The sequence below is a fragment of the Polypterus senegalus genome, chromosome 1 (assembly GCF_016835505.1).
Source record: "Polypterus senegalus isolate Bchr_013 chromosome 1, ASM1683550v1, whole genome shotgun sequence".
Taxonomy (NCBI): domain Eukaryota; kingdom Metazoa; phylum Chordata; class Cladistia; order Polypteriformes; family Polypteridae; genus Polypterus; species Polypterus senegalus.
This window is the reverse complement of record NC_053154.1, coordinates 191,782,290-191,809,048: the sequence shown is the minus strand read 5'-3', so window position 1 is coordinate 191,809,048 and position 26,759 is coordinate 191,782,290.

Genomic DNA, 26,759 nt, shown 5'->3' with positions numbered 1-26,759 from the left:
GTAAGCATAGCTGGTAAAGGCGGATGCGCATAATCGTGGTCTGTCAACATATCAGTGTCGCACACTTTTTCTCTGTCAATTTCTTGCGTTTTGAGTGGCACATCAGAAATAAAATGCCAAAAATCATTTCCCAGACTGCTCTCTGCTTAGTCATATACAGAAAGCCATCCTTGTTTCCTATTTCCCCATCTGTTTCACTTAAGGCGGGATGAGTCGGCACCAATTTTTAGATGCTTACCAGAAGGTATCATTCTCGGTGAAATGTGGATTACATGCAAAAGAGCTACGTCAATTAACACAAAATGCTAAGATACGTTTATATTTGTTTCGAAGCAGAACAAAAATCAACACTAAAACTCTTCGACTTGGTTTCAGACATTGCTGCTATATAACTGGATATCCCAGATCCAAGTTTATGTACCTGGAAGTGTGAAAGGGGTGTATTTTTCCCACCAAGTTTTAAACATGATTCACTCATGCATGTCTCTAGATGTATATGTTATACAATATATCTGGCTTCAGTGAAATTAGTCTTGGGCAGGACATCAGACCATTGTACTGCATACTTATTATGTGGCTATCAATTTTCCAAAGCTGCCTATTCCTTGAAGATGATGAAGAGCTTATCCAGACAGTCTTGTATACATCGACAGGATTCAACTAAGCATAAGATTTTTGAAGCCATGCAACACAAAGGATGTTATGGATTACTTTTATTCTTCTTGGGTCTTCCATCTTTTGTTTATAATAAATGAAGGCACAAAGGCATTGAGGTTTCAAGGATGGTAAGAGTTAAGGATTATCTTGTTCTGATTTTTCAGTGTCATAAAAGAATAATTCAGGGAAAAAATGATTGCAAAACTAAACAGAGTGAGTGTACTTTAACAGGCCTTGGGGCTTCTAGTCCAAAATAAACAAAGTTTGTTGGCTTCAGGATATCAGTGATAAAACTTCTGTTCTCACTCTTCTTTGTTTATTGAGTCATTCCCCTGCTTCTTTGCTTTTGTAAAAGATCAGTTGATATTGCTAGAAAATGTCAACAGTAGTCTTTAATCTTCAAAACTAGATCAGCATTTGTTATATTACAGAATGTTATTACAAAAATGAGTAATAGCAGGAGTGGGAGAGAGAGATCAATAGTAATGTTGGACTGGATATTTCATTAAGGGCCTAATTTTCTGTTTTGATAATTCAGCGGCTAGAAAATGTTTTTGTTCACTTACTGTGTTTAGTGGGAGGTAGCATGGTGGATCAGTGATTAGTATGGTTCCATACTGCTGTACAGTGTTGCATTCAAAATACTACTCTTTCATTGCTTATGTGAAGTCTACATGCCCCCCCGCCCCTCCATATCTTCAGTACATCTTTGATTTCATCCTGTCTGTTAAAATAGTCAAAACCAGCAAAGGGTGGATGTTGGTGTGTGTGTTAGTGGACCCTCCAATAGACTAACTTATCCAAGGGTGGGTCCTGCTTTGTGCCCAAAGTAGTTAACATAAGCTTAGGTACCTCAAATGGAATATAACAAGTGGACAGGTTGAAGAAAGAAAGATTGGCTGAGATGATAAACCCTGGATTAGATCAAGCAGCATGGCATAGGGTGCTAAAGCGGACATTTAAAATAAATAAAATATTGTTTCATTTGCCTGATCTCTTCTAGTCTAGCAGCTCTGCTGATCGTGAACCTGAAGTCTTAGTATTGTTGATTCATGAGTCTGCCTCCTACTTGGAGTCATACTTCATCCCACCCTCTCCAACGTGTGAATAGCCTCTTATGTTTCATCATGGGCTTTCTGTTAAGTTTAGGGCTGAACTCTCCCCTTAGCAGTCACAGGTTGAACACCCCCTGAACTTCTTAAGTGTCATATCACATTGTGGCAGTGTGGTAGACTTTTAACCACAAGGCTTCCAGTTCATTCCACAGCTCTGTTCCAAGTGTGACCCTGAGTAAATCACTCAACTTGTCTGTGCTCCAGCTGAAAAACAAAAAAATACCTGTGAAGAACTACAGCCTCTCCTTATCGTGTAAGCTGCATTAGAAAAAGGAATGATCCAAATGCATATTTATATTGTTAATGTTGCTGCAAGCTGTGACCAAACTGTGTCCAGGCTCTCTTTTAGCACTCTCATTTCAGCACACTTAAAAAAGATGATGACAACATCTACAGTTGGATTCAGATTTGTGGGTTCTCATAATTAGAATAGGAACATAACCACAGAGTGATCATTTAGTGCCTGCTGTGGGTTGGCCCTCATGCAAAGAAGTGCACTAGAACAAGAAGGAATTCCTATCCAAATTTTCCATTTATATTGCTCACGTCTATTACTTCATCCATGTTTTGAACTTGCTTTCTGTGCTGCAGATTTCAGGAAAAGGAATCTACTCTTGAAACACCAGATGAAAGAGAGCAACTAACTAGATTGGTGTCTGTATGTAGCATCATGAAAAGTGCACTCAACCTAGGCTAGTTTTGACTTGCTCTTCAATTTGTCATCTTTTCAACTGTGGGGTGGACCTGGGGTGCCAAGAGAAAACCCACATGAACTGGGGAGAATTATAGTGTGTGAAATTGCCAAGCAATGGATAGCACTGTAACCTCAAAGATGGAGCCTTCTGGGTTTAAATCCTTGCACCTGGTCGCCATGTGGGTAAAGTTTACTCATCTATGCCTGTCACTGTACATGAAGGTGCTCCCACATCCCAAAAGATATGCAGATTAGGTTAATGGGTGACTCTAAACTGACTCAGTTCAAGTGGACTCTGTCATGGACCGGTGCCCTGTTCAAGGCTGTTTATTGTCTTTTATTCTGTACTGTCAGAATAGGTGTGACAATAAGTTAGATTCAGTTGGTTTAAAAATTAAATGTTATGTTTTTGCACCTCAGTCTTATGTTAGACATGTCAGAAAAGAACATTTCATGCTTTACTTTAGGTGTAGCATTTATTTTTCAAATGGACTAAAGCAATGTTGTCAGACTTAGACAGGGTACCTGTCCATTACATGGCCTCCTCACACACACTCATCTATACTTTCTGGGGGCCAATTTAAGACAGCAAACTAACCAAATATAGACATGTTTAGAATGTGGGAGAAAAGACCATTCCAATACAGAGAAAATGTGCAAAACACTAAACAAAAAGCAACCAGATACAGAGTTAAAGTCTAATAAAGTACACTAGAGATTACCACTGTGCCACTCAGGTATGATAAATGTACAGGGCTCTCCAAAATTCAAACGGCAACATTCTTTAGTCTTTAGCAATAGATAAGGGCCCTTGGTGACAGAATGGATACGCAAAAGAGAATATAAAGTGCAACTAAAGAAAGCTGTAACAAAATGATGACAATTCTTATGGCTTGTCTAAATGGGTCCTGAACAGAGATGGAGTAGAACTCAAAGAAATGAATCCATTGTAAATTATTGATTACTTCTTTAAAATCATAATAGAATTAATTTATTCATATCTTTACTGGAAAAAGTAATGTCATTACTAATTGTTACTTTTACATACAATACAATTTTCACAGAAACAAGGATGACATCCAAGCATCTTTTCAGTATTTTAGTAACGAGTAAACAACCAATAACCACGAACATAACTAAGTTAATGACCTAAGGGACATAAGCACTGTGTCATAAGAATAAGCAAATAAAGGTCTTTAGTTCACCAAAAAAAAATTCTTAATTTAAAAATACATAATTAAAACTTAGTAAAACCACTCAGACACTTGCAAACATGGAGCCTATAAACATTAACATTATTTCAAGGTTAGTAGCCAGCAGATCAGAACACTTATTAAATAAGTGGGGCCAACTACCTGCTGTATTTATTGTGTAACACAAGCATTGTGTCCATGTCTCTGTATCACTCCTTTCTTATTGCTCTTTACACTGTCAAAAGAGCATTTGACAATCAAAAAGAAAGTATTTACATTTTGTAATTGACTATCTTACACTCAGTTTTGTTAATGACTACTTATGGTACCTGTTGAAGACATAATGGAATAAAAAATATTTGCTCCCTCTTTCCTTACATGTACCTTTCCTCTTTATTTGCTTGTGTGAAAGTCTCTTAACCGATGCTCCATTTCTTGAGTGTGTTTCCATAAAGTCTTTTTTTTTTTTTAGACACAATACTTTCTAAGAACCTTTCTTACCTCCTCTTTTGTACTTGCTGTCATTGAAGATGACTCTCTCAGCATACCTTATATGCCTACACTCTTCACTATGTATCTCATATTCAGACGGTTTTCTTTTGTCATGTCAACAAAGCCAAACTAACCAATTGGATCAAATGATGGACTGGACACACAGACCCTAGTGTTTAATTATATAGTTGATGATCAGGATTCAGTAGATAGAATGCAGGGAGAGCTATTGAAAAGAGTGGAAACATTTAAATATACAGGGTCAATGGTAGCCCAAGATGGAAAATTAGATGCAGAAATAACTCAGTGAGCTCAGTGTGGATGGAACATTGGAAGATGGTATCAAGAGTGTTGTGTGATTGAAGAACAAGTGGAAAGTTCAAAGTAAGGTTTTTAAGGCTGTAGTAAGAGCAGCAATGATGTATGGAGCAGAGACATGGGCAATGATGGGAGTACATGAGAAGATGTTAGATGTGGTGGAAATGAGAATGTTGAGATGAATGTGCCGAGTTACAAAAAAGGACAGAATAAGAAATGAGACAATCAGAGGTACAACAAAATTAGGAGAGATCTAAGAAAGTACAGTAAAGTAGTTTGCAGTAATATGGACATGTGATGAGAGTGTGAGGGGGTCCAAAGTGGAGGTGAATGGATAAAGAAAAAGAAGATATGAAGGAAAATGGTTTGACTGAGGAGGAGGTGTAGGATTGAGTTGCATGGCGAAGGTTGATCAAGCACATCGACCTCACATTGAAGTGGTAAAGGATGGAGAGAAAGAAGATGAAGTCTAAGAATGAAGTTTCAGTTACCTTACCTCTACACAGACCTCTCCTTTTTTGAGGTGATGTTAAAGTGGTGTGACTAAAAACTCTGAATGCATTTCAGGATATGCCACAGTAATAGGGTGTTGTACCGTGTTAGCCATTATGAATGTAGAAAAAAGCCATGCAAAATGACACCTTTTATTGGCTAACTAAAAAGATTACAATATGCAAGCTTTCAAGGCAACTCAGGCCCCTTCTTCAGGCAAGATGTAATACAAAAACTGGAGTTCCCTGTGTTTATATACACACTAGGACAAGACAACATTGGTAAATCTTTAAATGAGAAATCTTAAATGTGAGAAATTAATAGATTCCTTCAGGCTATGGCTAACATGGTACAACACCCTAGTACTATAGACATGCATACTAAATATGTTTGAAATTTAATTGCTATGTACAGTACTGTTTCTGCTGAAAGAATTGTGGACCACCAGGGGGTGCACTGCAGCCTAAGCCCAACACAGACAGGCGTGGGACACAAGTTCAAGGCACACTTTTTAATTTTTTTTTCTTTATCCGTGGGAAACACCTTCCTCCGTTTCCCACAAATACAATACAGTCCTCAAGCACAGAACAAATTTGTTTTTTCTTCTTCTCTTTCTCCTTTTCCTCCTCTACTCCTCCGGACAAACTTCAGCTTCTCCTTTTATAAGGCACCTGGAAGTGCTGCAGGTGATTGTTGACCCAGTTCTGGCAGCACTTCCGAGTGTGGCAGAACAGATGCCCATAAGAGCCCAGAAGCAGCTGCAGCACCCCTTGGCAGCGCTCACATAACCCAACAGGGCTGTATCACACTCCAACTCCCATGGAGCCCTGCAGGAGTCCGAGGCACCACTGTAACACAGGGGACTGCCACCTAGTACTCCGGGGGAGGTAATGCTTTGGATGCGCTCTCACCCCCGGACCTTCCAGCATGGAGGCGTCCCGACTGGGTAAAGGCCCTGGCCGTACAACACAGTATCTATCTATCTATCTATCTATCTATCTATCTATCTATCTATCTATCTATCTATCTATCTATCTATCTATCTATCTATCTATCTATCTATCTATCTATCTATCTATCTATCTATCTATCCTTTTGAAAGTTGATATTACTGCTACAGATATTCTTCTTAAACCTTCCAAAGCAGAGCCTTGGTAACTGAAAATACTTAATTATTTTTTTCCTAAAGTAAATCAATTGTAATTTTAAATTTTATTTCTGTAATATTCTGCAAACCTACTTTTTTTACTTTTACTGGAGTTGCCTCCCTGTTATATACTTTTACTTAAGTACATTTTGTGTGTAATAACACTTCTACTTGAGTAGATTTTGTTTAGTGCTTTTTTCACCTCTGCACCTACACACATTGCCACATGTGCTGTGTACTCATTTTGTTCTTGTGAGATCTGAATGAGCTGTGCTTCTTGAATGAGTATCTGACGGTGATTAAAAATGAGCCTGGTGTATGGCAAGCCACAGTGGTTGTGCTGGTGACATCTAAACACACACACATACAAATACACCCTCCTGCTCAACAGGAACAGGGCTTCCTTGACAAGCAATGCGCATCAATGCAAATAGGAAAAACACAGGGCTGTCACAAGAGATTTATAGTCTGGTCCCGCAGGATTCCCAAGTATTAGCTCAATGAAATCCCAAGGCTGGTTAATAGACTACTAGGAGGCAGACGCTGCAAGTTTGCTCAGCTGTGAAGGCCACCTTATTGGCAGTCTGGATGCTACCTTGAGGCAAATTTTAAACTTTCTAAAGTGTGACAAATTGCACTGCAAGGGTAACCAACATTTTATACACAAAATCTTTTTCTTTCTCCAGTTTGTAAATGGAAATAGCATGATTGAGAAGAAGTGTGTGTTAGAAGATCTGAATCGGAGAATATGGCAGATTATACACAGCTACCAGCCCCCATCTTACACTACACCTGTTGTATGAAAAGAAATTCTTCCAGGATGCCAGGTCTTCCTTAATAAGCAAAAGCCTCTAAAGCTGTGCAGATCCAGCCTCAAACGTGATGCCTTTGGTGATCAGCCTTGACCCAGTGAATCACATGATCAAATCCACCTGCCCTGCAACTAACCAATGGCTGGACCATAACTAGATGTACTGTTAGATTTCCAAAGCTATGTCTGAACTCTATAGAGAAAGATTGATAAATAAGGTCCCTATGAAATCACAGTGCTTAGTGCTACTTCCATATAACTACAGGTACCTTGATCCATTAAAGGCCTAATTACAGTTTGTGTGGAGCTTGCATGTTCTTTCCTTGTTCAGGGTGTTCATGTAAGTTTTCTTTAGGTAGTTTGATTTCCTCCTCCTGTATTCCAAAAAATTCTTGTTATGTTAAATGGCAGGTCTTATTTGGACTGGAATAAAAGAGGTGCATCCTGCAGCAATGATTTCTAGTTCTGGTTTGCTTCCAAGCTTTCCCAACTTTGTAACTGAAGGAGGATGTTCAGAAAATGAATAGGTGGAATAAGTGTAAAGAATAAAATGTTTTAAAATAAAACATAAAGACAGGAGCTGACTGCACAGGTCTTTCTCTCCCTTTATATGCCCACTATTTAACGATCACAAATTGTCACTTCTTGCTTTCAAAAGCAATTCCTTTTCCTTTTGTCGGTTTCTGGGCAGTAAAGCCTTTTACCAGCTTATTTACCGATTTTAGGGTCAGTTCCCTACAGGCAATGTGGTAGCCATTTGTACTACATTCTGGAATTTTATAATCAGTCACATGCCAGACATAAACTTTATGTCCTTATTGTCCAAACAGCTTAAAGGGGTCATATAGTGCTGCCTCCTGAGAAGGTCAGTACTGTCACTGCAAATCTTTTCACTAAAACCATTTAAATATCTATGCCCCAACACAGAAAAACCAAGAAAAATCAACTTATTCAGCACTTCTAGTTATGGGATTCTTCATCTATTCAGCTAGGTCTCCAGTTGCAAGGTGACCATTTGATTTTTCTACTTTTGAAGTAGATGGTTTCAGCCGTGTCTAAGAGCTGAGGGCAGCAATCAAAGAAGAAATTGATTCTTTGATTAATTAAAATTCTTAAGTTTATACAACACTGTGTGCAACTGGAATCGAATAAAACAGTTTCAAGACCAAAAATGCTCAGAGCTCAAGTACTGTCTAACATACTAGTCTTGGTTAGGGACTGGTAAAGGGGCATTGGACCACAAAGAATTTGTATAGCATAGGAGTTTCACTGCACAGATGAATCTATGACCACTATTTTATCCTGTTCCCCTGGATTTTCTATATGTGTTTATAAGGGGAGAGGAACTAGGTTACTGTAATTTATGTGCTCAATAACTTTAATTATATGATAAAAAAGTACCTTGAGAAAATCTCCATTGACATGGAGAGCAAACAGAAACACACTACAGATAGTGATCCTTAAGGCTGTGAGGTACTAACCACTACACCACTGTGACTCCTTAGAGTATAATCCATCCATATTTCAAACACACTTCTCCTTTATAGGGCTGTGTGGAGGCAAAGCCAGTTTAGGAATCAGTGGTGACAATACAGGTGACCCCTTATTTCATCTGGGTGAGCACTAGTCTGTTACAAAGCACATTGAGTCATAGCAGAGGCAACTGAGACATGTCAGTTAACTCTGTCTATATTATGCAGGTTATGCAGGCAGGGTGTTGTAGTGGTTACAGATTTGGAGGTTGTGAGTTTAAATGTGGTGTAGTCCAATAATTTGGACTTCAATTATTGAGGTTGAGGGCTCAAATCCAACTACTGACACTGTGACAATGAGCAAGTCACGTCACCTGCTGGTGCTTCAATTGGACAAACAATAGAAATGTAACTGACTGTGTCTTAAATATTGTGAGTTGTCTTAGATAAAGGCATCAGCTAAAAACAATAAAAATAAGAGGGAGGAAATTGCCACTTGCTCCCTTCATTCTTCAAACTTCAATCCTCTATGTAGGTTATTGTACATATCAGGTAGCAGCTGTTATTCACTGTGTCATATATCAGTAATTCTTTAAAGAATCAAAAAATGTATGATTATGCTATTGTTACCTTATTAAACTACATTAACGAAAGCAGGCATCCTGGGACTTGGAGTGCGGTTTCTCAGCCCTGTTGGGTACCGTGGGGGCCGCCAGGAGGAGCTGTGAGAGGAGCCATGCCTCATCTATGGCCCGGAAGTACTCCTAAGTCACAAGGACGGGAACCCTGAAGTACTTCGGCGCTTAAGAAAAAGCCAGTTCTCCTCTGACCCGGAAGTGCTAGCAAGTCACGTGGGACAGAAGGACAGAAGCACTTCTGGGTCAAGGACTATTTAAAGGACTGTTGGAGACCCAGAAAGTGAGCCAGAGTTGGGAGGAGTGTGACAGAGCTTGCTGGGAGGTGTGGAGGAGAGAGGTATTGTGTATTGGAAAGATTATTGTGTTTATTGTCTGTTCTTGTGTTTGTTGTGCTTGGAGGGCACTGTTTATTAAGAAAGAAGGCAAAAAAAAAATCATCTTGGTGCTTTTAACCTGTGTCCAGTGTACTTGTGTGTTGGGTTTAAAGGGGCAACAGCGTCTTAGAATATATTTGAGAAGAAAAAAGCGCATAAACTTTTCTTAATGTTTCAGCCTCCATAACATGGCCCTCACAAAAAACTAGCTTAATCCATCTCAGGGGTAGTAATGACGCTGTTCACTTTGCCTTGAGTTCGGACAAATCATGGAACTGTTCACGAATATCCCCGAACTTGGTGAAATGCATTGAAGTCAATGGGAAAGGACTAACTGAGCTAGATTTGACTGGATTAGACTGTTGCAATCATCTTTAAACAGTCCCTGAGGGTTAGAGAAACATCTGACAACTATAATGGACAGATTATTGTGGCCAAAAAGGTGACCTGAGCTGTGCAACAGCAATGCCCACCACTACAATACCGTGCCTCTGTGAGATCAAAAAAGAAAGAACGCAGTCAGGGAAATGCAATCATGTACTGTATTTCTTCAAAAAAAGGGGAAATGGTGAGATTAAAAAGTCAGAAAAAATATGTAGCTACTTTAAAGGCAGAAAATTCAAAGTGATGTATGATTGAAGCCGATCGTTCTATTTTTTGAAGTCATGCTGAAGGCTTTCCAAACTGTCTGTGCTGATGTTTTGCACTTTTTCTTCTATTAAAAAGATAGAAGAATCATGTAAATAGTAAATAAATAATTTCATGCAGTCTCCTGTGTTGGGTGGGGGCAGTGGCATCAGGCTCCTTTAAGGTTTGTGTCTTATCTCGATATGGCTACTTATGTATGCATGGGGCACATGCCTCCTTCTCTTATACTGATGTGGAACTTGAACATCGACCTGCTCATTTAGCGACAAGCAGAGATAACTTGTTATTTATGCTCTATACAGTATGTTTCATAAAGAACCTGGATTATTTACTTATCTGTTCTACCACTAAGTCACACAAAGTTTGTAATTCAAATGATCAACGTTAATATACCTAGGGGTGGAGGTCCCATCCAATGTTGGCTGTTACATCTCCAGGGGAATGTGGAACTGAGCTCGCAAAGCATTATGGGGTGCTGTGGATAAAAGTTCCCCTAAACTGCCTGAATTATCAGTAAATAATTTGATGAACAAGGGCGAATGCGAACCCTCAAATTTGCTGAAAATAACGCTTTGGAGAAATTTTCTGATCAACACTACTCAGGAGTATTGTAGTGGAGTCTACCCTAGCGGCACTGTGCGCAAGGCAGGAAATAGCCATGGACAGACACCATTTAGTTTCAGGACCAACTTATGCATACTACTCACACACACGTACACACACTCACGCACATAAACACACACGCAGATGCAAGCACACACGCACATACACACACACACATCACTTAACCTAACCAGCATATTTTTCAGGATGTAGGAGGAAAACTCACATACAGTAGACAACAGACTGAATCTGCAAACTTCACACAGACAACAACCTGCCATGGAATTCAAACCAAGCTGCTGAGTATCTCATTATAGGCTTGGATGATCAAGAGTCAGTTCCCTGGTAGAGCCATGCTTGTCTCTGTGCCACTGGAACGGGTTTGTTCACATAATTGTGCAGTTTTTGTGAGATTGTTGATGACATAAACTACAGAAATTCACTTCTAAGTTGAAGCATCACTGAACCTGGAAATCCTTCAGCTATTAGATTAAACTGCTGCTTAACTGTGTTACGACATCTGGTCTTTATTCAATTATGTGTTACTAGCAGATCAGTGTCCCTCAGAAAAGGTCAAAAGCCACCATTGATGGAGCAGCACACACACAATACATAAGCTCAGTTTATTGCAGGCGCTGGCAGTCCTAATAGAGAAAGTACAACTGCTTCAGAAGCAAAAGTATGCAAATGATGTCTCTGCAAATATTAGATAAGTAACAATGTTAAACATTTGAAGTTTGAATGCCGGATATATGTAAACAGGGCTAAATGAATGCACTGGCAGCATTTTAAAAGGGCAACATTGAGTGACAGGAGGAGACCACAAATGAATTGGCCTGTTAAAAGGTTTCGGCACAAAGCAAATGTGTAATTAAATTACCAGCAGGGGCTTCCCAGATCCAGAGAAGCAGACATGAATCTGCGATAAAGGCTTTCCCTAAAGCCATCACTCATGGTTTAAGGTTTACTGCTCGGAACAGCATTTACACAAAGGGAGAAAGAAGCATTTTTTGGGCAACCAGAAATTCTAAAATACAAGAAATAAATACCATATTTTGGCATTTTGCTCAGCACCTTGACTCCCTTGAAGGCCTTAGCATCACTTTCTTGTACTCTTATCATTTACTGTCTCAGTGGTTTATAGAGTGTGATCCTGCCAGATCTGTGGATCTTGTAGTCATACCTTTGGCAGTTTAACTCAATCAGGTCTGCGGATTCAGCAGGAGTACCTTTAGAAACTCTAATTCTTTTACATTTCAGTATCGCACAGCTGAATTTTTTGCTGTTATCTGAAAGTGAAACTCCTGTCAGATCTTAGTCTTGTGGAGCTGTATATTTTGCTACCAATCTACCATTAGCCCTCAAACTCAATTGAAATCCCTGTGGACAATCTCATCCTGTTTTATCTAATTATGTGTGCTGCTTTACTTCTTTAAATCTCAGAATCCTGCATGTGATGACTTTCTGGACATTCTGCTGCTTTCAGATCTCAGAATTGTCTAAAGTATATCTACAGTACAGTCTGACCCTGATTGCTCATTGTTGTGCCCATAAAGCTTACCATCTTTGAAGATGGATCTTGTAAAATATAATTTTCATATTGCTGGGCATAGTTGTTAGTTCAAGTGATGCTCATCAGGTTATCCTGTGCTCTGTGTTTGGATCCCAATCCTCCAGTGCAGTGAAAGGGACATTGTGCTCTAAATATGGCACTATCCTTCAGAAGAGACATAAAACTGACTCTCTGTAGTCATTAAAGATCCCTCAGTATCTTTCAAAAAGAATATGGCTTATCCCAATGTCCTGGCTAAATTGCCACTCAAAACCTCATCCATTCTGACTCTCTAATCTTTTTCTCTCTTTTATTGGCTACTGTATCTCTCTCGTCCCTTCAATGACTAATAGCTCACGTGTGGTGAGTATCATCTGGGTGGGTGCTGTACATTGCTGGTGGCTGAAGTGGTTCCCCTCTGTCTATGTAAGTAGCAAGAAAATTAAATTAAATGTAAATTAATGAAATCATCTGTCAGAGAGAATCCTACAATGAAATTCCTACTGGCTGTGCTAATCAATACACAGCACGTTGTCACTAGCATGCCTGATATACAGCAGACAAGGAGGAATGTTTAAACACTGCGCAGTAGTGCAGTAGGAGTAGGAGGCTAGTAGGAGTTCTGGGATTTTTTGATTCCAGACTGCCATCACATTTTATGCATTAGTTAGGTCTCCACTGTTGGCCTTTAATGCATAAAAGCATCTTATGCACCACATGAAATATCTCAGCATGGCATGAGTACAAGTTGTGATTTCCTTTTTTTCATATTTTTTTTAAATTTTTTTTTTTTTACTGTGTCCAGTTCGGCTGTGAAGCAATCAGAATTGATGTCTGAATGCTGGTGACTAGCCTTACAGTTTTTTTCTCAGGTGGAGCATTACAGCTTCTGCTAACGTCACGCCTGATACCAAAACTTTATTAGAAATATTTTCAGATGTTTTTAAGATTCGAACCGGACACGGAGACAAAAGTAAAAGAAAAGAAGAGAGAAAAGGAAGAGATGGAGGTAAAGGGGGGTTTCGTATAGAATAAACAATAAATGAACCAGAATCCGCTTCTAGACCTGCAGAAAGAGAGGGGACACACAAAAGAAAAGAAAACCACAAGACAAAAACATTGCTGCATCAGCTACATGAAGATATTTAAAAGTAAAAATGTTTGCTGACAATCACACAGTAATAATTACTAAGGCATTTAGGGCCAACCACAGCCTTAGGTCATGTGCTGAAGATGTCCAAGTCATACTTATGAAAGCACCATGTGAGCACCTGTGTGCGTACGCACGCTTGTATGTGTAAGGTTTCTCTATAGGAGCGTCCAATAGTGAGTGTGAAGGGCCACAGACCTGCCCCCAAAAACGTGCGGAAGATGGAGGGAGTTCCAAGCCCAGAGATCCAGAGGTCACCCCAGAGCGCGGAGACCCCAGGGAGACCGTCACCAGAGAAGCCCCAACCCCCCTTCGAGAGGCGCAGAGGATCACCCCGGGGGTCACAACCAGCAGCCGGCAGAGTCCGGAGATATCAGCGGCAAGCCCCAGGCCGCCGCAGCCACTCACCCCGAGTCGGCGGGCCGGAACAGCAGCCGGGACCCAAGGCGACCCACCCGCCGAGGACCCAACAGAGCCCAGGGACCCAGATCCCATCAGGCAGCCACCGGGAGCGACCAGACAAAAAAATGTGGCAGGGGGAGGGTAGGCAAAGATGTTGTAGCATTGCCAGATGTCCCAGGAGAGGGGAGGAGTCCAAAACCCCACCTGACATATACAGTCACACACAAACACAGTCATACACTCCCTCCCTCATGCTCTCACATACACATACAACCCAAGACTTACAAGGATGTACGCCAGACACCCATTCACACTCCCCATACACACCCTACTAACTCTGGTCCCGGTGCTGCCGTACCAGAGGCACAACCATTCCCGGACGCCAGAGTTAGCCCCGTTCCGCTGGGGTAATAATGAGCAGGCACCCCGTCCAATGCAGAGCAAAGCAACCCACCACTCCAGACCACAGGCAGACGACCAGCTCCCACTCCTAGCCTCCAGCCCCGGGCAGCTAACTGAGAACAGAGGTGTAATAAGACCTCTAGTCTCCCTCCGCCTGCTCCAATGTAATATTGATGTGTGTTGATAAGGTGCATTTTGTGGTTGGGGGGGCGCGGGCAGTGCCGGCATCATGTGGCCTACACCAGCTGATGCCAACACACAGCCCCACTTCCCCCAAACCTCTCCGTGACTAGGTGCAGTTTAAAATTGGAAGTGGGCACCGGCACTCGGAGTGAGGCTGAAATTTCCCCCCACCGGATGCCGTTGAGTGTGCTCACTCCCAAGGCCCTAAGTGTGCATTTGTGTGGAATGTTGTTTGTGGAAGTGTTTAATGTGCAAATAAAATTGGGGGGTAGGCTGCCACAGGACTGCGGAAATGGGATCCATACCCGCACCCCCTGACTTACCCACACCCCAAGGCCCTATGTGCATGTTTGTGTGATGATGTGAAGGAGCAGGAGGAGGAAAATGTCTGAGGATGGGGAGGAACGGCTGAGGGGCCTGAGCCCTCCAGGGGCCAGCTCCCCTACTGGCCCCAATAGGCACCTCCGCTCCCAAAATCCACCGGGGCATGGAGGCCCCAGCCCATCTAGCCATGGCCCAAAGCAGCAGCATCACAGAGCCCCACGGAGTCCGAGGCCACCAACCCACACCACCCCAGCAGAATATTTACTCCCATCCCCACATTTACTCAACATTCAGACTAAGTAAGACATAAGACACCCAGGTAAAGTTGGATCCTCCCCCTCCCGGACATCCCCCTCCCCCATGGTGGAACAGAAGTGTTCTCATCCTGAGCTCCCGAGCCAGGCCCTTCACTGCCGCATGTTCCGCCCTCTTCCCGGCAGCGTACATGCCAGGACCCAATCCCCAAGGCCCCACCCAGATCCCCATCCGGGGACGGCCGCCCTCATACCCCAAGCCACCAGGCCCCACCCAGACCCACCCAGGGGCGATGCAGCCACCAGGCAGCGACCGCAGCCACCGTCAAGACCCCCAAGGCCCCACACACAACTACCAGAAGTCCACCCCCCGAGGCAACCCAAGCACCACCAGAGTGGGGCAGCAGCCCCCCAGCCCAAGACCCCCCTAGTGAACCCACCCCAGGGATCCTCCAGATACTCCAAGCTCAGACTCTCCACCACATCAACCACAGCATCCCAGGACATATCAATGACCCTCCATCATCGCTATGTGATGGAACCGATCAAAGGAGCCCAGAGATTGATTTGAAGTGGAGGCAGAGGCTGTCTCAAGTGTAATATGATCCAATAAAAGATTTCTATACTGGTTAATGCAAAGATTATCTTTGTTTTCCAGTTTATGAGGATAGTTTTCTTAGCGATGCATATGGCAGTGAGAACCACGTGAACCAAATTTGTTTCAATCGGGACATCCTCTAGGTTCCCCAGCAAGCAAAATGAGGGGGAAGTTGGGATATCACATTTCAGACACTTTGACAGGTCTTCACATACTCTATACCAGAATCCCTGAACAGGTGGACATGACCACAGTGCGTGGATATAACTGTCAGGAATGTTGTCTGTGCAGTGTGTGCAGGTGTCAGATGGCACAAATCCCATCCTGAACATCCGATGACCTGTATAGTGTACTCTGTGTAGAATTTTGTATTGAATTAATTGTAAATTGGGGTTTCTGATCGTTTTAAAAGTTTTTAAACAAGTTTGGGACCAGAAAGTCTGGTCAAAGCTAACTAATAGATCCTCCCATTTCCTATAGGAATTGCTATTGTATCATCTATTTTGGTCAATGTTTTATATACTTTAGACAGTAATTTGGGGTGTTTGAGATTACAGAAGTCTAATACCCTTGATGGTGTTTGTAATTCTACTTTATTAAGCTTAAATTTTTCTTTAACTACTGATTTAATTTGGAGATATTCTAAAATCTATTCTTGTCTATCCCAAATTGGGAGACTATTCTGTTAAATGGAATGAAATCCAATCCTTCAAATATGTGTTCCATGTATAGAATTCCTTTACTTTTCCAGTATGGGAGGTTCATCATTTTATTGTTTTGCAATATGTCAGGATTATTCCAGATGGGTGTGCATCTGCATGGAATTAGTGAAGACTGTCATTTTTTGATATTCCCACCATGCTGTCAGTGAGGTGCTGATATTAATACTTTTAAAGCTTTCATGCTTTCTTATTTTTGAGCTAATAAACGGTAGGTCCGAAAGCTCTATAGTATTGCAAAGTGTCTGTTCTACATCTAACCAGGACTCATCCAGCGGGTTATGTTGCAACCATCTTGGTATATATTGGAGCCTGTTGGTTAAGAAATAATGATAGAAGTTGGGTAGATCCAGCCCTCCTCTATCTTTGGTCTTCTGTAGTGTTTTTAAGCTAATTCGTGGAGGTTTATCCTTCCAAAGGAATTTAGTGATGGAGGAGTCCAGGGATCTAAACCAATCAGATGATGGCTTGTTTGGGATCATTGAAAATAAGTAATTGATTCTTGGTAAAACCATCATTTTAATTGTGGCAACCCTCCCCATAAGTGATATCGGTAAGGATTTCCATCTAGCAAGATCATCTTCCACTTTCTTTAATAGTGGGATGTAGTTTAGTTTAGTTAGATCTGCCAGCCTGGGAGAGACATGAATGCCCAGGTATGTAATATTCCCTGATTCCAATTGTGTATTAAGGGAATTGACAAAAGAGAAATTAATTGGGAGAACTGTGGATTTTAACCAGTTTATTGAATAATCTGAAACTCTTGAAAAGGAGTTTATTAGTTCAATTGCTTGGGAGAGAGAGGATTGAGAATTCTGGAGAAAAAGTAACACGTCATCTGCATAAAGACTGATTTTATGTTCTATGTTCTTACACTTTATGCCTTTAATAACTGTAGTTTGCCTGATTGCTGCTGCTAGTGGTTCAATAAAGATAGCAAATAGCGAGGGGGAGAGTGGGCATCCCTGCCTGGTCCCCCTCTGAAGACAGAAGCTAGCTGATGTTTGGTCATTTGTCCTGACACATGCTGTTGGTGAACTGTATAATATTTTTAACCAGTTTATGAAGAAGTTTCCAAAACCAAATTTATGTAAAGTTGCAAATAAGAACTTCCAGTTAACTCTGTCAAAAGCCTTTTCTGCATCGAGAGATAATATACTGGTTTCCATGTTTCTGCTGTAAGAAAAGTCTATTAAGTTAAGTAATCTACGTGAATTTGTGGATGAATGTCTCCCCTTAATGAAACCAGTTTGGTCTGGGTGTATTATGAAAGGGGTTACCTTCTCTAATCTTTTTGCAAGGGCTTTACAAATTATTTTCAGGTCAACATTAATAAGAGAAATGGGGTGATAGCTGGTAGGAAATATAGGATCTTTGCCTGGTTTTAACAGGAGACTAATGTTGGCTGAATTCATGTTTGGCTGTAGTCTACCATTTTCTTCTATTTCACTCATCATTCTGAAGAATGTTGGAGCCAGAATGATCCAGAATTCTTTGTAGAACTCTGCTGGAAACCCATCTGGACCTGGAGCCTTTCTATTAGGCATGGAGTTAAGAGCTTCCTGGAGCTCATCTGATGTTAATGGCGAGTCCAGGACTGTAGCTTGGCTATCTGATAATTTAGGAAGTATTATCCTGTCTAGAAACTCATTGATCTCATTATCTGATGGGTTAATCTGTGGTGAGTACAAGGTTTTGTAAAAATCTCTGAAAGTGTTGTTTATTCTTTCAGGATCATATACTATATTCCCAGTTGAGTCTTTAACAGCAGATATGGCAGTTTTCTCTTTGCTTATTTTTTTTTTTTTATTTTATTTATTAATTTTATTATAATCAATACATAGTAATCAAGTTTTTACAAAAAAAAAAAGAATTATGCTAAGAACAGATCGATCCCCACCCTTGAGAGAGAGAGCAAGCCAAATGGTGTAAAATTTAAGGCTTGTAAAAAATACCTAAATCAACAAATTCTCTGTGCTTTATAAACTCATTTCAAAATATTACTGATTAGATCCTGCCATGTTTTGAAAAAAGTCTGCACAGATCCTCTAACTGAGTATTTGATTTTTTCCAATTTTAAATAATATAACACATCAGTTTCCCACTGACTTAAAAGAGGAGAGTTTGGGTTCTTCCAGTTTATCAGAATAAGTCTGCGTGCCAACAGTGTAGTGAATGCAATCACAGTTTGTTTGTCTTTCTCCACTTTAAGACCCTCTGGAAGAACCCCAAACACAGCTGTTAATGGGTTAGGAGGGATTGTGAGTCCAAGACTGTCTGAGAGGTAATTAAAAATTTTTGTCCAGAATAATGTTAATTTGGTGCAGGCCCAGAACATGTGACCCAGTGAGGCTGGGGCTTGGTTGCAACTCTTTGCTTATTTTTAACTGATTGGCTAAAAACTTGCCTGATTTATTACCGTGTTCAAAGTTTTCTATTCGTAGTCTTTGTGCTAAAAATTGTGGGTTTTTTTTGTCAATAATTCCTTTAAGTTCTAGTTTACTTTTACGCAATTTGTTTTGTAATTCTTCTTCTGGGGATGCCTCTAAAGACTTAATGATTCCTTCTAATTCCTGAATACATTTGTTTTCTATTTTTTCTTATGTGATGAGAAGGAGATTATTTTACCTCTCATCACTGCTTTCCCTGCCTCCCAGAGAACAGATGCTGATGTTCCAGGCAGGTCATTGTGTTCTAAATATAAAGCCCACTCTTTTTTATAATATTCCACAAAACCTTCGTCTTTAAGCAGTGACGTATTAAACCTCCAGTTTTTACTTGATGGGATTGTTTTCTTATTTAACAGAGTTAAAGAAACTGGAGCATGATCGCTGACAACTATAGGGTGTATCTCAGTGTCTGAAATGTCAGCCAATAATGAGCTGCTGACTAGAAAATAGTCCAAACGTGAGTGAGAGTGATGAACGTGTGAGAAAAAAGTATACTCTCTACGGCTGGGATAAAAAGATCGCCATGCATCACAAAGCCCATAATCACTCATATACTGTTTGACTATATTAGTGGAATGCCAATTGCGCTGAGTCCCAGCTGTACTGAGCCTGTCTGAAGAATAATCCATCCAAAATTAAAATCTCCCGCAAGTATAAGTGGACAGTCCAAGTGTTCGGAGAGTACAGAGAAAAAATTCTGAAAGAATGCTGGGTCATCTATGTTTGGACAGTATATGCTAACAATACATACGCTTTGATTTTGTATAGATAGTTTTAGTATTATAAATCTACCATCTGGATCTGAGACTGTGTCCAATACTGTGAAATTTGTATTTTTGTGTATTAAAATAGCTACACCTCTTTGTCTAGAGTTATAGGCGGCAGAGAACAGTGTGGGAAACTCAGATGTTTTAAGTTCATCTGCAACTGTGGCAGACCTATGAGTCTCTTGTAATAAGACAACATCTGCCTGCATTCTTTTAAGCTGATCAAAAATCTTTAATCTCTTCTCTCTAGAGCCAGTTCTGTGAACATTCCAACTGACAAACCTTAGTGTACCCATAGTTGTGTGTGTGATTAGCTAATGTATGGTGTCTTCATGTGAATAAATTAAGTAAATAAATGTATAATTTAATCTGAAAAAATAAAGCAATAAATAAGTAAATAAAAAATATATGTATAATAATGCTAATAACAATAATAATATTATTAATGCTGATGATAATAATAATATTAATGCTGAAAATAATAATAATAATGCTGATGATAATAATAATACTAATGCTGATAATAATCAGACAATAATAATAATAATAATTAATAATCAGACAGAACCAAGAGTGTTTGTGGTTGTATGATGAAATGTAATAATTATAATCCAGTGTTTGTATGCGCGCGTTGTGTGTGTGCTGACGCAGTGTAGGAAAGTTGTGTGATTGTGTCATGCGGATGTAAAGTTCCAGAAGCAGGTAAAAGAAAGAAAGGAAAGAGTGATAAAGGTTAAGAAAAGAAAAAAAGAAGTAAAAAGAAAAGGTGCTAGAGGTGTGGGGTGGTGAGAGAACAGGTGATCCCATCATCTAAACACGGATATAGCAGCTTTTTTATTCTGACATGCTCATACCCAGTGAATCCCGATAAGAATAATAAACTTGTGACCTGATGTTGGGCTAATAAAGCCAATCTGTCACTCCTCGCTCCTTGTACAGCCTGTTGTTGACGTAGAGCTTGTCCACAGAAATGACAGCGCGGCTCCCTTCTTGGATGAATTTTTTACGCAGTGGGAACAGAACTCTGCGGCGATCCAAAATTTCTTTATATGTGTTATATTAAGGACTTAGCTGTAATTTCAAGAGGTGTAATAGATTAAATTCTAAGAGCTGCAATTTTAACAGAGCTGACTAGAAAGTGAGCTCCTTTCACCATGGTATGCACTCCTGAGACCAAGGTTACATTTTGTGACCTAAAGAATGCCCTGGTCTCTGCTGCCACACTAATATCTCTAAATGTTTCAGCCCCTTTCCTCCTCCAGACAGATGTTTTCAACACCACCCTGGGTGCCATGTTAAGTCAGATCATTAATGGGGTCAAGCACCCTGTCATGTACTTCAGGTCCAGGAGACGAGGTATGCTTCCATTGAACGAGAGATGCTTACCATTAAATGGGCTATCACAAAATATCACAAAACCACAAGACAGAGGTGAGGAGGTTGTCTTTTGACACTAGAGGCAAGGCAAGGAGCTCTATAGTTTTTGTACATTTAAGAGAGTGTCACCAACACAGTGCATTAGAATATATGTGTATTTTTTGACTTTTGTTTTAGGAAACTGACCATTAAAAGGAGTTATTCCATTGTTCCCATATCCAACTCCTATATCACACCAGCTAAAGATGCAAATATAAATCTTACAATATCAGAGGTTACAAACCTAATAGTGTGATTCTCTAACAAATCCGATTTTAAAGTCATGTTAGAAAAACAAATTTAAAGAATATGTTTAAATGAAAATATTCTGAATTATCTTGGAAATGTATTAATTCAACAGAACATCTATATATATAATTCACTAAGGCAAGACAACCATGGAAAGCACGCTGGAAGGGGCGTGGATTCACTAAGCCGCCAACAAGTGAGACACCTATGGCGCACGCAGGAAGGAGCCACGCCCACCAACTCCAAAACCATTGGATACGACGACAACTCACAGAGCCACGCCCACCAACTCGGACACGACGGCACAGAAAAACCGGCGTCATTTATATTCGTCTGTCGTAGAGGTCACATGCAGCTCCGACCCACGTTGACTGTTAATAGAGGCATGTTTCTCGCGGAGGTGAATCGACATATGCAGTGTGTAAAACTGTTTGCGAGGGGTATCCCATGGGATCCTTAAAACAACAACAACAACAACATTTATTTATATAGCACATTTTCATACAAACAGTAGCTCAAAGTGCTTTACATATTAAAGAATAGAAAAATGAAAGACATAATTATAAAAAATAAATCAACATTAACATCGAATAAGAGTAAGGTTCAATGGCCAGGGGACAGAAAAACAAAAACTCCAGGCGGCTGGAGAAAAATAAAATCTGTAGGGATTCCAGACCATGAGACCGCCCAGTCCCCTCTGGGCATTCTACCTAACATAAATGAAACAGTCCTCTTTGGATTTAGGGTTCTCACGGAAGGGCTTGATGATGATGATGGTCACGTAGACTTCTTCCTTTTAATCCGTCCATCATTGTTGGAGCATCATGAAGCTTTTAGTAGGTGGAGGGTTAAAACACAATGAAGTGAGCAGTCTTTAAAAAACGAGTTTTTGGTTACGACGCACGACCGCGTGCACTATAGCAAACTGTTTTACACGCTACATACAGCAATTCGTATCCGCGACAAACATGCGTCGTCTTAGATACTCCTGCACTTTGTACACACCCCCCTCCCACCGTGGTCGGGTGTCTTGGTGGATTATATATAGAAAGGCAGCCAAAACCGCACAGAGCAATGAAAAGTCTACGTGAGTCACAGGTGCATCTGGACTGTACAAAGACGACACATGAGCAGGCAGTGTATACTGAACGAGAAATCAGCAGACTGGTTCTTCTCCTCTCCTCCCGTTCCACCCTGAGCGCCACACGGACGATTGTGTGTTGGTTCGTTCCGTGCATTGGTTAAAACCCAATGAAGGAAGCAGTCTTTAAAAACCAATAAGCCCTGTGCCTCTGTTTCATTACCGTCTCACCTGCTTCACAAATGCAGGCCACGCAATAGGCAGCCAACCGGGTAACCAAAGTCTTTGGGTTCAGGGGGGAGTATGGTTACAAAGCTGAAACTTAAAGGAATTGACGGAAGGGCACCACCAGGTGTGGAGCCTTTCGCTTCATTTTACTCAACACAGGAAACCTCACCCGGCCCGGACACGGACAGGATTGACAGATTGATAGCTCTTTCTCGATTCTGTGGGTGGTGGTGCATGGCAGTTCTTAGTTGGTGGAGCGATTTGGCTGGTTATTTCCGAAAACGAACGAGACTCACGCCTGTTAAATAGTTACACGACCCAACAGCGGTCGGCGTCCAAATTCTTAGAGGGACAAGTGGCTTTCAGTCACGTGAGATTGAGCATTAACAGGTCTGTGATGCACTTGTATGTCCGGTACTGCACGCGCTACACTGAATGGATCAACGTGTGTCTACCGGCGTGGGTAAGCTGTTGAACCCCATTCGTGATGGAGACCGTGGCTTCCAATTGTTCCCCACGAACGAGAAATTCCCAGTACGTGCGGGTCATACGCTCGCACTGATTACATCCCTGCCCTTTGTAAAGCTCCCCATGGTCGGGTGACTTGGTGGATTATATATAAAAAAAAGCAGCCGGAACCGCAAAGAACAATGAAAAATCAACGTGGAAACCGACTGAGGCGGTGTTTGGAAAATTAACAGTCAACGTGACTCACAAGTGCGTGTGGACTGTGCACAGACGAAAGCGACTCAGGTAGGGAGTTGGGGGTGGGCACATAAGCGGGCAGTGCGTACTGAACAGGTTTTTCAGTCACGGACAATTGTATGTTGGTTCGTAGCGTGCATTGTTGCAATGTTACTTTTCTTGGTGGTTTATTAAATTACGGATTTTTCAAATGTTTATTTTTTCCTCTGTGCTTAAAAATCATTTAAAAAGCGGCCTGATTATGCGGCATATGCTACACCGCTGGTTGGCTAGTGTATAATAATTGAACTAGTATAAGGATGCATCAGCATACATCAGTGATGATTCAAATGTTTGCTGTTCTTATATTTTTATCTGAAGAGAATTTATCATTTTAAAGTGACTTCGTTATTTGCACTGAACATATGCACTTAAATAAAAAGTTCACAGTTTGGTCCGGGGCATCACCAGGTCTCATTGCTGTCTGTGAGCTGTAAGCTGACTGTGATGAAAGTTCAAGATGGTGCCTGTGTAAGACGATGCTTCAAGGAGGTTGCTCCATTTACTGTTTGTGTTGTACTACTTTTGTCCAGGTGCAGTGGCTCAACTGTGTTTAGTGTATCAGCGATCTTCGCTCCTTCGTATTAAAGCTATATGGGAAAGTTTCCAACTGAACGATAACAACTTTAGCTTTCCTCGACACTGGTTTGAATACCTAATTTCTCCACTACTGCCAACCAGCAGTATATGGAGGTGAAGGAAACAAAGGAAACATGGCACATGAGCCAGCATTCAAGTATGTTTACAGCGGTGTTGTGCTGGATTAGCTTCTTGTCTTTCTCCAGATGTGTGCCTAAATCCAATTTGGCTAGACGTTGCTTTTGCATTGACCGGTGGCATGTCCTCCCAGTGCTTTACAGTTCATCCCCCATGCCCCGCGTATCTGAGACTTTCCTTCCATCTATGCTGTGCAGACTGCTTGCTCACGAGATAGGCTGCAGCCTACAGGAAATCAACATGAGAGAGCATCTTTCGTGGTTTACCTCTTTCCTCTTTGACCTTAGTTGTTGATCAATCTATGTCTAGAATCAGGATGTCTCTATTTTATGCTCAATAAACTTCTAACAAATCTTTTTTCCTGAGGGACATACTCGTGCATGAAAACTTGAATTTTATGCTTCTGACTGAAACATGATAACAGGACATATATTTTACTCATTTCAATTAACCTTGTCCAGCAATTTATACCTGTGTTACAACACCACAACTACAGTAACTAGCCATGATGGACTTGCTGTGGTACATAAGACACAGTTTGTCTGTCAACGGATAAGCTCTATCTTCTTTAATCCTTTTGAAGTCCAAGTGACGAAAGTGATGGCTAAAACACTTATGTTGCATTTGTTCGATATGCGATGTACTGTAGATCCTGTACCTATTAGAAAACCTATAACAACAACAACAATATGTAGTCCAAAATCACATAAATAATGCCTCAATGGGCTTAAACAGGCCCTGAGTTTTGACAGCCCGCAAGCCTTGACTCCCTATGAAGTCAAGAAAAAACTCCCCTGAATAAAACCCTGTAGGTATAAAACTGAAGTAATTTTGGGAAAGGCAATTCAAAGAGAGACTCCTTTCCAAGTAGGTTGGGAGTGCAATGAGTGTCAAAAAATGAGGTCAATACAACACACAAAACAAAACACAAGTAATCCTCTTCACAGGTCTAGATGGCCAATCTATCATTGCCACCTCAGGAATACAATGAAAGATAATAATACAATAGTAATAGTACAAACTATAAAGCAAAATGCAAGAGTAGATTATATCATATAAGATAATTCAGATTTGTTCAGAGTCCTTGAGATCTCCGCCAGCAAGCTGCCTCCCCCCTACTGGCCATTCCACTGCTGAATCAGTGCTGGGCCAACCAATCTGATGAAAGCACCTTTTTACCTGATGATTCCAGTGCTGCTTAATCAGAGATGACTCTTCCATAGGAAGGCAGACAACTTGGCAGTAGGGCAGTGGCGCCAAGTGCCACATTTGAGTATCAAGAAGGGAAATAGAATAGGTGAGGGTTAGTAACAAATATAAATATCATATTACTTATGTTTTAGTATGAATGACTAACAACAGAGATGCAGTATGCACAGTTAATCAGCAGTTATACTCTAGGGGAGCTAAACTGAAGTAGTGAGTCTTCAGCTGGAATTTAAAAGCTGACACTGAAGGGCATCTCTTATAAGAGTAGGCAGGTTATTCCACAGCTTTGGAGCCCTGTAGCTAAAAGTTCGACTTCTCATTATTATTTTAAATAATCCTTAGAAACATAAGCAGACCGACATCTTGAGATCTTAATGTGTACTCTGATTTGCACAGCTGACTGCTTTTCTTAATAAATATCAAATTTTAGACCCATTTCATTCTGGCTTTAGGAAAACAACATTCCACAGAAATGGTGCTTCTTAAGGTGGCTAATGTCCTTCTCATGCCTGCTGATGTGGGTGTGTTTTTGGTCCTTGCTCTTTTGGATCTTACTGCGGCATTTGATGCTATAGACCATACATTTCTAATTAATAGGTTAAATCATTGCGTGGGTATCTCTGGCACTGTCTTAGACTAGTTTAGTTCTTTTTTGGCAGAAAAGAGTTTCTCAGTTAGCGTGGGTGAGTACATGTCAGCCCCAGCATTATTATCGTGTGGAGTGCCACAGGGATCTGTTCTTGGGCCAGGGTTATTTCCTTATAGATTTTTCCTTTAGCTCAGATTTTAAGTTCTTTTAAAGATATTTCATATCACATTTATACTGATGATATTCAATTTTCATGTTCCTCCATAAATTATCTGACCTGCTTGAATGCCTGAGTGAAATTAATAAAAGGCTAGCTGCTATTTTTTTTACATCTCAATTCTAAATAAACTGAGGTTATAATTCTGCCCCATTAAATCTGGAGGCAGAGATCAGATTCAGGTTATCGGCTATTTCATTCAATTTTAAACCTTGTGTCGAAAACTTGGATGTTTTGTTTGACCTGTCTTTAAATCTTGATGCTCATGTTAGGTCTTTATCTCATTCTTTTTTTTATCAATGCTAAGAAAAATAGTTGAAAGGCTCAAATTGAAACAATGTATTGTTTTATTTTTTTACGTCTTGATTATTGCGACTGTTTCTTTTACATGTTTAAACAAGATGCCACTGCTGAGTCTTCAGTCTATTCAGAATCCTTCTGCTAGATTATTAACCCGTGCCAGGTAGTGGTCTCCCTTTACTCCGATATTATCTTCTCTTTATTAGGTTCCAGTGGAATTTAGGATTCATTTTAAAATTTGAGTAATCACCTATAGAGATCTGCATGTCCAAACACCACAGTATTCTTTTGATTTTTTACAGCATTACACTACCAGTTGCCCATTTGGGTTATTTAACCAGGGCCTTCTTATTGTTATAGACATGTGTGTATTGGGCTTTTCAGTCCTTTGCACCGAAATGGTTGAATAGTCTTCCTTGTGCTTTATGCTCATAAACGATATATTTAATAAAACAGTCGAGGAGGCAATTTTTTAGGTAAGCATATGGGTATCCGTTTTTGGCTCTTCTGTTTTATGGTTCATTTGTTGAAATGTTATCCATCCATCCATCCAT